This window comes from Nanorana parkeri, unplaced genomic scaffold (assembly GCF_000935625.1).
Source record: "Nanorana parkeri isolate BGI_ZX_2015 unplaced genomic scaffold, ASM93562v1 scaffold1421, whole genome shotgun sequence".
In the NCBI taxonomy this organism is placed as follows: Eukaryota; Metazoa; Chordata; class Amphibia; order Anura; family Dicroglossidae; genus Nanorana; species Nanorana parkeri.
Genome location: NW_017307689.1, coordinates 61434 through 72947, shown reverse-complemented (window position 1 = coordinate 72947; position 11514 = coordinate 61434).

The following is an 11514-nucleotide window of genomic DNA, read 5'->3' as shown; positions in this document are numbered from 1 at the left end:
AACCATTGCATTGAAAATTTGATTTAATTGCTGCTACTGTGCTGCATTTGTATATATTTTTTACTCTTCCCTTGATTAAAATGTGCTTTTAAGCTGTTACATTTGTCAACTAGGTAGGTTCATAAAGTCTAACCATGGAGAAATATGTAAACTTTATAACTAAAGGATGTTTTTAGATTGTCCTCAGACATTGCCCAGCAACACTTATATTCTTTATTTTGTATCTAATTGTAACATCATTTTAGTAATATTTTAATCTGAGGCTGTTTGCATGAGGATTATGTCATATTTAAGTTGGACTACATAAAATGGGGATATTTTTGTTGTTGATGTTTAGACCTGACATTAACATTCCTAAGGGCATGTTGTATGAAATTGTGATATGAACAAAGTTTAATTAAACCTGCAACCCTACCTAAAAATTATAATTTAGGGTAAAAGCACGAATGCCAACAAATCTGATTGTATGCTTTTAGTACAATTGTTAACCATAAATATACAAAATTAGTGCTACTTTTAGAATCTGTGAAAACAAATTAATTTAAGTAATTTCTTTTGCAAAGCTGCACATTTTTCTTGCTTATGGCTAAGTTCAAGCAGATGCAAGTTTTCACTTGACTTGTGTTTCTATGGAGAAGTTGGAGGACTCCTCTAGGCTCTGTGGTTGATGAGAAAGTCAATCACAAAACAAGTGATGAGTATATGTTGTAGCAGTATGTTATTTTGCATCTGTTCTACAAGAACTAAATGGAAGGAAGAGACATTCCAGCTGGCCAGGAATAACCTGTAATGGTAAAAGTTAACATTATATAGTGATATCACCCATAGCAACCAGATACCAATTTCGGCAGTCTTTTGTCAGCTTAGTTGAAGCTGGTGTCTGGTTGGTTAATAAGAAGTGTATAAAACTGCCAGATTTAAAATAGAATTCTATAGTCACAATAAAATAAAATCTTCAGATTATAACCATGCTTTTACATCACACTTAACTTTTACATTTTGAGACTGGCAAAAAAACCCCCACAAAACATTTATAGGCTTAATTGAGCCTTGTAAACTACAGTTGCGTATTTTCGGAAACTTACATAACTGGCAGTTCAAAACTAGTTTGGTTAAAATATTTTCCCCTGAGTCAGTATGACATTTCAATGTTACTATCCAGCCCTTTAGTTTTTGTTCTACCACTATATTATTATATGAATATATATATTAAATTATAATATATGTTTCTGTATTATAAGCCAGAGTTTTACTAATTTCACTGCCTTTTAAAAAGTACAAATTTCTATTTACCTATAAAGGAAATACAATGTATAATATCGTTTACGTAAATAAAATATATATGAGTATATTCTGCCTTTACTTACATGTGCAATGTGAGATTGGTTACTCTGATGGTGTTTAATCTCAATAAAGATATTAAAGGTTGACTCGGTGTGAATTGTTTTGTTTTGGAGCTTATTTTTAGGGGGTGATGGTTATGGAAACTTGTTTTTCTTACCATTTGTTAAAAAAAGAAATAAAACTACTATGATTATTGCTCTCTGTACAAACTTTGATTACCTAACACTTTCGCTGTCAGAGCAGTTTTGCGTTGTTCACACACATTTTAAAATCCCCATTTTAAGCCTGGAAATTATTTGAAACCCCCAGAAATCTATATTTCCTGAGAGCAGAGTAGAATAAAATGGTGGCAGTTGCAAATTTGAATGTTGCATAATATTAGTGCGACTGTTTATCAAACCCCAAATTTTTGTGTAAAATATACTTAATTTTTCTGCACAAAACCACACTATAATACCCTTTTTGATTTTGTAAAAGAGGAGATTGTGCCGAGTAAATAGATACCCAATATGCCAAGATTAAAAATTGTGTGTGCCCGTGAAAAAAAAAAAATGACAGTACCCCAAATTGTCCATGGATGAGCCTGTACAGGTCATCAGTTTAGAGTTAACTGTGAATATTGGCCATAGAATTAATGCTTTCACTCTCTAACGTGTGGCACATTTGTCATTTTCGTGCCTAGGCGCACCCCATTCAGGTTTTGTGTGAGTATGTGTTTGTGTACACGTGGACAGGGAACTTTGAAATGTTTTGGGTGTTTTTTTAATTTTATTAGATTTTTTTTTTTTACTTAACATCATTGCTGTTACATAGGGGGCTCACAAGCTCCCTCTGTAATAGCACTTTATTAATGACAGGCTCTCTTAAAGGAGGAATTAGAGGTCTAGTAGACCCCCTGATGTCACCTAATGGGACAGATCATGCTTAGTCAGCTGCTTCCCTTGCCCTTCTAGCCAGGGAATGACAGTGATTAAATCTTCACTTCCAGTTTCGTTCAGTGGGGAGGAGATCAGCGAATGTATGTTCGCTGGTCTCTCTCCCCTCTTCTACCTGCCGACACCTGCGATGCCAATCCTGGGGCCTCAGGAGGGGCAGGAGAGCCCAGGTAGCAAGGTGAGGTGTTGGGTAGTGATGGGCAGAAAACCCCCCTTTTCGGTTCAAATTCGGTTCATAAATCAATGAAATATATATATATATTTTTTTAAAGGAGCAGTGATTAAACAATTTTTAAACAATAAAAATTAAAAATTCTTTTCAATATTGTGCCTGGAGAATCCGCTTAAACTGCCCGTAAAGTGGCACAATGTGTACAATGTATAGAACCTGCTGTAGCAAAAAAGACATTTGTAAAGAAAAAAAAATGACATTTAAAAAAAAAAAAGTGTGTGGTTCCCCCTCCCAAACAATACCAGACCCTTTAGGTCTGGTGTGAATGTTAGGAGGGACCCCGTTTAAAGAAAAAGCATGGGGTTCCCCCCAAAAGTCATACCTGACCCTTAAGGTCTGGTAGGAATTTTAGGCTGGACCTCATGTAAAAAAACAAACAAAAAAAAGTGTGTGGGGTTCCCGCCAGGAGTCTGTTCCATTTTATCAAGCCGGCGACCGGCTTTACAGTAGAAGTGATTCTGGCGGCTCAGCTGTCGACAGATTGCAATTACAATCCGGTAACCGGGCCGCCCCCGCTCGACACTCCCGCCTTCCGTTTCCCGGGCTCCATTGCCCCTCCTCCAGGCCCAGGACTGGCTTGCCGGGTGTCATTGGGAAGCTGGGGAGGAGAGCGCCGAACATCCCCTCCCCGTACTATGGGTCCGGGAGCGACGCGTATTGTATCACTTCCGGTCCCATCGCTGTCAGTGCTGGGTTCCTGAAGCCCAGCAATAAACTATTAAAGTGCGATCTGCACTTCAATAGCTTATTTAGGGGGCATGGCCGGCGCATGGCGGAGTGAGTCGCATCTTCCCTCTGCTCCCGTGCGTGGTGCCCCTTACAGCCTTTCTACAGCTCCATTGGCGACCTTCAAACCTGATGGGTACCAAAAGACACCCCAAAGCACCTTCGGGCACGGGTGGACGTAAGTCGGGGAAACTTTCCACCTTCTTCCAGACCTCGCAGAGGTCGCCGCATTCACCCGCGGACCCGCCGGCTAGATTGGGCCTAGTGGAACGGGCCCGGAACTCGCCGCGTGCGGACTCCCCTGCTGGACGGGATAGCGCTCAGGCCGGTATATCAACGCCAGGGATAAGCCTCCCCCACTCCCCGTCGATGGCTTCGGTATCGGAGGAGTCGGTGGATCCGGCTGATTCTGGCCGGGAAGAGGGTGAGGATGACCTAAAGGCCTATATCCGCTCTCTGCCTACACGTGCAGACCTAGAGCGTTACGTGTCTCGGATGGAGGCTGCCTACAAAGCTGAGATGGTCGGGCTAAAGGCTGATGTCGCACATATCGGATCACGTTTGGATGACCTAGAAACTACCCAGGACACAGTATCTGCCAGATTAGACCTACACCATCAGATATTGCAAGATCACTCGGTCCAGCTACATGATCTGATTTACCAACTAGACGACCAGGAAAACAGATCACGGCGTAACAACATCCGCCTCCGGGGAATTCCTGAATCAGTGGAACCTGCGGCTCTCCCTGACATGGTGCGTGCTATTTTTAATCAGCTCTTGCAGAAACCCACTGACGAACCGTTAGAGATTGACCGTGCACATCGGGCCCTGGGCCCGCGGTCAGCCGCCCACAACCGTCCGAGGGATGTAATCTGCAGAGTGCACTTTTACTCGGTAAAAGAAGCGGTGATGTCGGCGGCACGGCAGTCTGATGAGATCCAGTTTAACGGTTCCACGATCCTCCTCCTGGCGGACCTATCTCGTCGTACCCTGCAGATGTGCAGAGCCCTCAAGCCACTATGGAAGTGCTTCGTGCAAACAACATAAATTACCGCTGGGGTTACCCGTTTCATCTTTACGCTGATGACCTCCTCCTGTATCTAACGCAACCGGACCTTACCCCGTCGTTACCCCGTCTTATGGAGGAGCTCTCCATTTTCAGCTCTGTCAGTAATTTTAAAGTGAACTACGACAAATCGGAATTGCTTAACATATCCCTCCCTAATAACGTAGTATCCTCCCTTCGTTCGCGCTTCCCTTTCTCTTGGCAACCTTCCTCCCTTAAATACTTAGGCGTTCACGTACACCGATTGGGATAAGGTCTTTATATTCACGCATCGCTTGGCAATGTCTTGTAAACTGCAGGAGCGCAACTTTTAGCTGCTTAGCAGATGGTACTTTACTCCGGTGCGATTACACCACATGTTCCCCTCGATAGCGCAGACCTGCTGGAGGTGCCTTAACGCTGAGGGTACCTACTTACATATGTGGTGGTCCTGCCCCCTGGTTAAGGGATTTTGGGAGATTGTACTAGATATTTATGACAAAGCTCATGCTACAACCACACCGAATACCCCTGCTTTGACCCTACTAACATTAATTCCCACTTCAATCTCGAAAACAAAGAAATCTACCTTGAGGTTCTTCCTATTTGCAGCCAGACAAGTTATCGCGGCTCATTGGAAGTCCACCCAAGTGCCTTCTTTAACAATGTGGTTGACTTGCATTAACGATACTATGCGCATGGAAGAAATGGTGGCTATAGATGCAGACCGCAACGAATCCTTTTGAAACGTATGGTTGCCATGGATATGCTTTCAGGACTCAGTTGCTTTCCCTGCCTTGTTGACCTCAGCACCATAGCCAGGACTAGTTTTATCACTACGCTCTGTTGACATCGTATGTTGTAGACCGGGCTATGTCTCAGGAACCTACTTGAGGTCTCCACCTGCCCTCACAGGCAACCTGGTCGTTCTCGTACCATACCACTGTCTGTATTTGTATTGTGTTGTCCTTGTTTTGTCTTGTCTTGCCTTGCCTTGTCTCTAAGCTCATCATTGGTTCCTATGGCTCGAAGATACCCCCCATGTAAGGAGTCATTTGATTGTACTGGGTCCTGTGGACCAACTTACCTGTATACCTGTATATACCCTGAAAATGTGCTATGTATGTTATATATTTTTTCCCTTGTTTGAAATGAATAAAACTTTATTTGACTAATAGCTTATTTAGAGTGTAATGGAGATACTAGGGGTCGTTTGGACCCCCAGCATCACCTTTAAAGAGTACCTGTCACTGCCAATATGCTATCACATGGGGGACTTGTAAGCTCCCCTATGTGATAGCAATTAAAGTAAAAAAAAAACTGTTTTAAAAATAAGATTAAATAATTAAAATGTAAAAATAATTGTAAAATATTTTTTAAGTCGCCTGCCCCTGGGAGCACGCACGTCCTCACGTAAACACGCGTTGGGTGCACCTACGTATGAAAACGACGATTACGCTACACATGTTGGGTATCGCTGCGCACGCCGGAACGAGAGCAATAATTCTAGGGCCAATATTTACACCTAGCTCTAAACTGATGACCTGTAGTGGCTTTTAAAGCGTCGTGTATGGACTTTTTGGGGTACTAATTCTGTCGCAGTTTCACGGATGCATACAATTTTTAACCTAGGCATGTTGGGTATCTATTTACTCATTGTAACCTCATATTAAAAAAAAAAATGTATATAGTGCTTTGGGGCACTAAATTTAACTTAAGTTAATTTTTCACTAAATTTTTGGGTTTTATAATAAGTTACGCTAATGTCGTGCAACATAAAAATTTGGAAAGGGGGTACGAGTGAGCGCCTCCCTCCCATACCAGGCCACATGCCCTCGAAAAGCACCTTGTCCCCGTGCTGATGGGGACAAGGGCCTCTTCCCCACAAGCCCTGGGGTGTTGGTTGTGGGGGTGGTGGCAGGGGGCATATTCACATCAGGGTACCCCTTTGACAAAGGGGCACCCAGATGCGGCTCCCCCTTGTGAATGAGTGAACAAAATTGTATTTCGTGTGAGGACTCGACGAAATACAAAAAAAAATAGAAATCATTTTTAAAAAGACGACCGCAGTCCCATCTGCTCGCGACGTACTCCGGCCGCAGAATGGCATTTTGACAGATACCGGGAACATATACACAATTGGGCGGAGCTAGTGGTGACAGATAGCTCAGCCCAACTGTTCACAGTTCTGCCGACAGTTGGCTTTACACAGGCAAACAGCTGTAGCCTCCAGGAGTCTGTTTACAGAGGGCACTGGCGTCGCTAGAGGGGGGCAAAGGGGGGGCAATTGCTCCCCTAGGTTAGTCCTTGCCCCCCTGCTAACAGTGGCGGATCCGAATGTGCACCCGTAGCTTGTTTGGTGAGGCCGGTGGCGGCTCTTAAATTAGGCCGCCTAGTTTGCCCTGTCGGAACGGCAGCCAGGTAGCGTTGTGAGCTCTCAGCCCTGTCGCTGTCAAACTGAGACTCTCAGTTTGACAGTGCCAGGGCTGAGAGCTAATCCGTTTCCTCGAGCGTCGGTGCAGACCATCGACTTGGTCTTCTGGGCGGAGCTCCGCCCACCAGCCAATGAGAAGAGACCTCACCCCTCCCATCCTTCGCACGAGAATCTCTGGCTGGGAGGGCGGAGTTTAACGTCAGAAGCTGATGGAGACATCGCCCTGCACGCTCCTGCCAGCTCCCGCCCGCAAGATGCGACCAGCACAGCACAGTACTGGAGTGGCAGGCTGTAGAGGCCTATGGTGAGCCCTGTGGAAAGCAGGTGAGAGCCTTGTGGAGAGCCCTGGTTTAACCAAAGCTCTGTGGGGTCTCACCAGGGCTCTGTGGGTCTAACAAGGCTGGTTAGACTCCACAGAGCCCTGGTGAGACCGCACAGAGGCCTGCTACCCTGGGGAGACCCCCTCAGAGCCCTAGTGAGACCTTTGAGAGCCCTGGTGAAACTCTACAGAGCCCTGGTTTAACCAGGGCTCTGTGGGGTCTCACCAGGGCTCTGAGGGATCCAACCAGGCTTGTGAAACCCCACATTGCCCTGGTGAGACCCCATGGAGCCCTGGTGAGACCCTACAGAGCCCTGGTGCTGGTGAGACCCCACGGAGCCCTGGGGAGACCCTACAGAGCCTTAGTTCAACCAGGGCTCTGTGGGGTCTCATCAGGGCTCTGTGGGTATACCGAGGCTGGTTAGACCTCACAGCGCCCTGCTACCCTGGTGAAGCCCCCTCAGGGCCCTGGTGAGACCCCACAGAGCCCTGGTTTATCCAGGGCTCTGTGGGGTCTCACCAGGGCCCTGAGGGGTCTAACCAGGCTAGTGAGACCGCACATAGCCATGGTGAGACCCCACAGAGACCTGGTGCTGGTGAAACCCTACAGAGGCCTGGTTTAACCAGGCCTCTGTGGGGTCTCAACCAGGGCTCTGTGGGGTCTCACCAGCCCTGGATAAACCCTACAAAGCCCTGGTGAGACCCTATAGAGCTCTGGTTTAACCAGGGCTCTGTGAAGTCTCACCCGGGCTCTGAGGGGGTCTAACCAGGGTGGCAAGACCCTACAGAGCCCAGGTGAGACCCTACAGAGCCCAGGCGAGACCCTGCGGAACCCTGGTTTACTCAGAGCTCTGCGGCATCTAACCAGGCAGGTGAGACCCCACAGAGCCCTGGTGCTGGTGAGACCATACAGAGCCCAGGTGAGACCCTACAGGTTTAACCAGGGCTCTGTGGGGTCTCTCCGGTGCTCTGTGGGTCTAACAAGTCTGGTTAGACCCCACAGAGCCTTGGTGAGACCCCAAAGAGCCCTGATGAGACCCATGATGAGAACCCTGATGAGAGCTTTACAGAGCCCTGGTGCTGGTGAGACCCTACAGAGCCCTGGTGAGATCCTGCGGAGCCCTGATTTTACCAGTCCTTCTTGAGGTCTCACTAGGGCTCTTTGGGGTCTCACCATGGCTCCGAGGGTCTAACCAGGCTGGTGAGACCCCACATAGCCCTGGTGAGACCCTACAGAGCCCTGGTGCAGGTGAGACCCTAAGGAGCCCTGGTTTAACCAGGCCTCTGTGGGGTCTCACCAGGGCTCTGTGGTGTCCCACCAGCCCTGGTTAAACCCCACCGAGCCCTGTTGGGACCCTACAAAGCCCTGGTCTAACCAGGACTCTTTGGGATTTAACCAGGGCTGTTTGGGATCTCTGTGGGGTCTAACCAAGCTGATTAGACCCTACAGAGCCCAGGTGAGACCCCACAGAGCCCTGGTTTATTCAGGGCTCTGTGGGGTCTCATCAGGACTCATTGGGGGTCCCACCAGCCTGGTTAAACCCCACAGAGCCCAGCAGCAGGTAAGATGAGCTGGGACGGAGGTACAGGGAAAGGGTCCCTGACCAGCCCACCTGAGACCCTGCAGAGCCCACCATAGGGAGTCTCAGATGAGCTGTGCAGGATCTGTGGTCATACAGCACTTAGTAGGTTCCCGGCCCATCTTCCCTATAACTTGGTAGGCGCTTGGTCTGTTGCGGCCTTTACCAAAGAGCGATCAGGGAGTGGAGCAGAGTCGTTTGAGTGGTAAGGCAATTGTTTTATCAGCCTGATGATGGGGGCCCCGCACACAGCCTGCATAGAGCCTGCAGCCCACCTGAGAACCCACACAGCCCATCTAGCCCACCTGGGACCCTGTACAGGCTTAGATATGCTAGTGGATAGATGAGGGGTTAGTATGTTAGTACAATAACAAGGTATCATTGCATTCAGTGGTATGGTTTAGTGGTAAAATGTATTAGTGCCCCCCCAGTTTTGACTGTGGTATCCTTTGTGCCCCCCCTATATATTGTTCCTAGAGTCGCCACTGACAGAGGGCGACTGCTGCTGACATATTACGCTATCTAAGGGCCCAGATTTATCAAGCTGCAATTGTACTTAAAGCAGGCCTTTACACTCAAAAATCAAATTCTAACAATGCATCACTCTATGTATTATTACTAATATTAACATAGACATAGCAGGTGTAAAATGCAGTGTTTTTGAAATACTTGCACTTGCAGAGCATTCACTTCCTGCTTTGAAAGGACAAATTGACTTCAGTTTGGCAAAACAATGCACACTGAGATTGCCTTCTCATCAGCAGAGCATTGCTGGAAAATCTCTCGATCTCAGGGAAAGGTATTTTCCTTCCGTGAGATGATGTGCATGGTCAAGTGAGCCAGAAATCCAAGAAGTAATAGGAGAGCTAGTAATCTGCCCTTACTAAACAGGGCCACTGTCAGAAAAGAGAAATAAGGTATGCAAAGAATACAAAGCCTGCAATTATCTAGAAGTATGTGTTTGTAGATTGCCATTACTAAACATTTCTAAAGGTGTGTTTGTTGTTATTTTAAATATATGGGTAAAGGGTCAATTTTAAGTCATGCTAAATGACATTATAATATTGACTGAGTGACCACTGTAGCATGCATTCAGCACAATTGTCTCCTAACAATTGTGTCTGATGTGCACCTGTAACTTGATGTATCAGGTCCTAAAGTGAACACATGACAAAGCTCTGGACAGTCAAATGTTTACATATTTGTAAATTAGCTTAAAAAAAAAAAGCCCTCACTGATCTCTGCAGTTGCAACCACTGTAGAGCAATTCATCCTCAAAGTTCACAACAGAAGCACTGAAATCCTTCAAATCTGGTCTCAGAACTCTGCTCTTACAGGGCACCTGCCTTATGATTGATGACATTAGAGATTCGAAGGCTGCCAAGTCACTGCTGAAAGTGGGGAAGCAGATTGATATGAGTGAGCTGTTAGGGGTTCATTCACACTACAATGTTTAGTAATGCATAGCACCGGTTGTTGTGTTTTGGGTTGTGGTATTTTAAAAAAATCCATTAAAAGTTAATGGACTGTAGTGCACAGCAACATACAAAAATAATACATCCTGCTTACGTAGATTACTACATAAGTGTGCACGGACCCAAATCATTAGCCATATAAACTGCATATCTGTACAGAATAAGTCAAGGCAACTGGACTTGCTGTATTTTTCGTGAAGACGTTTCACTGGTCATCCAATCAGCTTTCTCAATTCAGAATGACTTGTACAAAAATTATCTGGGAATAAATATGGTGAATGTTGCTCCAATCCACATAATATGTTAGTCACAACCAGGTGTTGATTGCATTTGCATAATTGGAGCTAGGAGGTGTTCATAACCTGCCCAGAGAGATGTGTTAAAACAGCAATGTATTTGGCAGACAAAAAAAATCCCAGCCCACACTGGTAGCACTATGAATGAATGTTAGTGACGCATATGCAGTAGGCAGCTAGAAATAGGGACATTGGCACTCCAGATGCAGATTAAATGCGTCTATTGACGTAAACGCAGCATATCACACTGGCGCAATTTTTCGGGTTCTTGCAGGATCCCCTTCCTCAGGCAGAACATGTCATCACATGTTCTGCCTGAGGAAGGGGATCCTGCAAGACCTCAAAATGCTGCACCAGTATGATATGCTGCATTTAGTCAATAAATAGATGCATTTGATCTGCATCTGGAGTGCCGGTGTCCCTATTTCTGTTGACATGACAGTTTCCATCCATTGACCACCGCTACACCCATCCAATTTATATGGAATAAGTGGTCAGGAGTGTGATGGGTTCATGGACTTCCCCATATGCAGTAGGATCGCCAGTACAATAAGTAATGGGTATTGTAGTTTGAGTAGAGCGGTGCGTGTCACTACAATGTATGTGCATAGCTACATGTGAAAGTAAAAAAAGTGACTTAAAATTAATTTGTAATTTTCATTTAAATGCTGTGCTTTAGTACACAGTGCAGAATTAGGAGGTACACTATATTGCCAAAAGTATTATAGTATAGTATTAAGTATTATATACCAAATCATTGGATTCAGGTGTTCCGTGAAATATCCTTGCTACTAAATATTCCACGGTCAACTGTTAGTGGTATTATAACAAAGTGGAAGCAACTGGGAACAACAGCAACTCAGCCACGAAGTGGTAGGCCACGTAAAATGACAGAGCGGGGGCCGCGCATGCTGAAGAGCACATTGTGCAGAATGCGCTAACCGTCTGCCAAGTCAGTAGCTACAGACCGCCAAACTACGTCTGGCCTTCAGATTGGCACAACAGCAGTGCGTAGAGAGCGTCATGAAATGGGTTTCCATGGCCGAGCAGCTGCATCCAAGCCTTACATCGCCAAGTGCAATGCAAAGTGTCGGATGCAGTGGTGTAAAGCACGCCGCCACTGGA